Genomic DNA, 4,062 nt, shown 5'->3' with positions numbered 1-4,062 from the left:
CTTCTAGAGCCCTTGGGTGCGTTTGTATATATAAACATGACCGGCAGAGGCACTTCTCTGCTTGTTCAAAAGAAATGAGGTCAAGGGCCAGATCTAGTTGGAGGGCATGTCTTCACCAACTCTTTATTATTAATTATCCATGTGACCTTATTAACTTCTAATTGTCTTAGTCATAAAATTAAACAATTGACATATATCCTTTACAGGAGTACTAAAAAGATAAATTATGCATTTAACCTTAAAAGAAAGGACTCATATTTTATTAGTGAAAAAATTGTTTTTATATTCGATTACCATGACCTACAATTTTATCCACAAGGTTTTCAGCTAAATATAAGCTATTCCTGAATCTTCTATAAAAATCTTTAGTTCAGTCATAGTTTTCTGTGGATTGTCTTCTTGAAAAATATTTATGCTACTCTGCTGAGTACTAGCTGTGTTACCCAGCATTGGTTAGCAAAATTAAATGAAATTTGAGTCACCGTTAAAATCATTCATAATAACTGTTAGAACTGTCGATTTCAAAACTGAAATAAAATTTATTTAATCATAGTATTTCACATAGAACAAAAAAGATATAACAATCTATATTTCCCATATTTGCCTCAGATTTTTAAAATTCAGATTTTTCAAATTGCTGTTTTAAGAAATCAATGATTACACACGCATTTGAAGCTCTCTATGCACAAGTCTTCAACCCAGTTCTCTATAGTATACAGCCAGAGATGATGGCCACTATCCTGAATTTGTTCTTCATTATTACTGTGCATGTCTTAAATTCATAAATTTAATGTGCATAATTCCTGCCATCTTATGGTTATAAGTAATTATGTATCAACCCATAAAAAATAAATTTTCCCATGTTTAAAATTTTTATAATCACATTATAATATACATATATAATTTGCTTTGGTTTTCCTTAACATTGTTTTTGTGACTTATCAACTTTAATACATGAAACTAGAAATTACTAATTTTAGATAATGTGCATTATTGTTATGTGGAAACATTATTTTCCTACCAATAAACACTTTGGTTGCTTTCTAGAGAATTGTTTAAAAAATTATTATTTTTATTTTGTGTATGAGTGTAATGCCTGCATGTAGGTAGGTGCACCCATGTTGTGCAATGCCCGTGGAGGTCAGAAGAGGGCGTCAGATCCCCTGGAACTGGAGTTACAGATGGTTGTTAGCTGCCATGTGGGTGCTGGGAATCGAACCTGGGTCCTCTGTAAGAGCAGCCAGTGCTCTTAACCACTGAGCTGTCTCTCGAGCCCCAGTTGTTTTCTAGAGAATTTAAAAAAACTTAGCACATTGCCCATCTGAACAGAGCCCTACCACAGAACACACCATGTGGTGCTGGCCATATGAGAAGCAGCTCAGTAACAAATCAGCTCTTAATGTGTCATTCTTGTGCTTTCTATTTGGACAGAGGGAACCAGATGCTTATTATAAGTTAGACGCTTGAAAAGCAAACCTGTAGTTTGAATAAATCAGTGTTTTCCAGAGAAAGAATACTAATTGCTCTTTACCTGGTAAATCAAAGTGCATGGGGGGGGGGCAGGTAGACAGCTCAGTAAAGGCTCTTGCTGCCAGACTTGAGGGTCCAACTTTGATCCCCAAATCCATATGGTGGAAGGAGAGAACTGACCCCTGAAAATTGTCCTCTAATCTCCATACAGGCACAGGCCACACACATGTGCATGCACACACATACACAAATAAATAAATCAATGTTAAAAAATGCAGTTGACTCTGAATTTTGGATTTAGTTTCATAAATAATGATTCCTGTGGAGTTCAGTAATTGGTTTTGAGATTGGTAGTATGATCTTACTGCTGGATGAGCATAAATAAATAAAAGCTCTGGCTCAGTTTTCTTTTTCAGCACTTAGAAAATGTGACAAATTTCAAAAGATGAGCCAACATTAGATTTCACATATTCAAACCAACCATAACATAAATTGATGTGAGACTTGTACCCACATACATATGACATATTGAAATGTCAATCAAATGTCTCCTTCTTGAACTTTTTTTTTAATTGTCCCTAAAATATGATGCTCTCTTCTGATATGTCTGCTCAGCAGGTCTGAGTCTCAAGTGGTCTGTAGGATTCAACTGTGAGAATTCTCAAATACTTCTTATAATCCATCTTGGTCTCCTGGCTGCCATGCCTTTTTTAAAATTTGATTTGGACAATTTATCAGTTAGCTACAGCTAAATAATTCGATGGTAATAACCTCCAATTCTAAGTGAATTACAACAAGATTCATTTCTCTTCATCATATTTGTCAATCATAGCCAATAGCTTTGCATCGTCACTCTGGGAGGCCCAGGCAAAGAAGTACGATTCTCCCTGGATATGCCAGTCTTGCCTTGAAAGGAAAAGAGAGATGGCAGAACTGAATGGTGACACAGCAGTGGCACGTTACTTCCTCTCATGTTTCATCAAGGTCAAGTCTGCAATCCAAAAAGGTGGGGAGATAAAATTCTCCATGGTAGGGCCAAAAGAAAAAAAAGGGAACAATAATACAGTCTACTACAGAGGTCATTTTTTCTCAAGCAAGTATCATTTGACTATCTTTGGGACTATTTACAAAATCAGCTGGGCGGGGGCTTGCTACTAAACAAATAATACTATCTCATTTGTGGGATGAGGTTTAGTAGCTTTACGTTTTCTGTGGATCTGCACACAAAGAAATTAAAATCACTTTGAAAATTAATGAGTTCTTTGGAGGTCCCATGGATGTAAGTGTGGTCGAAGTATAAACAATATCAACTTACAAACTAAACTAATTAAAACTTTTATCTATTACTCTGAATGAAAGAAATGAACTATTTCTCCCTTTACTCCCCTCTACTTAAGGAACTCCCCCCCCCAAAATGGCAGACCATTCAGATTTATATTTGATGAAATTTCATTGTTTTTGTGATATTACAATTGAGAGGTATAATTTACTTTACAGAGATGATGTATTTGAGAAGGCTAATGAAAATTTTTAAATGATAAATTTTAATTGCTATATGCAAAGATATTGGTATATGACATGCACATCTACTCTTTCCCTTCCTAGTGATTCTTCCTTAATTTTAAAAAGGTTATTTGTAAATAGTTGGTACCTTGGGCACTGAGTCCAGGTTTCCCTGCTCTATCTTTGCAGCATTCCCTTTCTATTTTAAGGTATTTTGAAATGTATCATTTATTTTCTAAAAGGGAAGTAAACTCATTTTGGGGTATTAGCGCTCTTTAAATAGTATTTTCTGAGATGGCTTAAAACAATTTCCATTTTGGCTTTTCAATAATGGACATAAGAACTGATTACTCAGCGAAACAGAATTTATTCACTCATCTGATGAAAATTGCTAACATAGAGTGTTATTGGTATAGTTCTGGGTGCTTACGTGTGTTGTTCATTTAAGCTTACAATAACCCCATGAGCACTACTATCACCCTTGTTTTATACATGAGGGTTTTATAATGGTTACTACAGATCTAAGTTCAGCCTTGGAAGAAGTCATGTTCAGTAAGGTTTATCAGTAAGGCCTAACTAGGCTGGATAAAGAAGGAAACCAACAGAAGGGAAGTAGTAGCAGAGGCTTATTTAAAGAGGAAACCTGCACCCTCTGTGCATCAAATAGAAGAGTTTCAAACTAATTAAAAGAAAAAATCTTAGACGATTCTTACAAGCTGTTAAGAGAGAATTACTTTCTACTTACCTTTAGGACAGCAAGTACTAATCTCATTTTTGGTGAAGGTTAAGATCTGCAATATATGGAGATGTTATGATCTTGAAACAGCTTTTACCCGACCATCAACAGATCCCATATGCCCAGGGACAAGCTCAGCAACACTCTTCAAATTAGAGCAGAAACAAAGTACACAAAGTCCAGTTTCTTCTTTTGATGGTTGATTACAAGGGTTGAGGTGCCACATCCCACCACAGAGTGGCTACTCTTAGCAAAGAGGAAGTCTTAAGGGTAGCTCTGGAAAGCCAGTCAAGCACTAACCTAGAGGGCCTTTTTCTACTGTAGATATTTTGGTGGATTATAGTATATATATA

Source organism: Nannospalax galili, unplaced genomic scaffold (assembly GCF_000622305.1).
Source record: "Nannospalax galili isolate Female #2095 unplaced genomic scaffold, S.galili_v1.0 scaffold115, whole genome shotgun sequence".
In the NCBI taxonomy this organism is placed as follows: Eukaryota; Metazoa; Chordata; class Mammalia; order Rodentia; family Spalacidae; genus Nannospalax; species Nannospalax galili.
Note: the sequence above shows the minus strand (reverse complement) of the source record.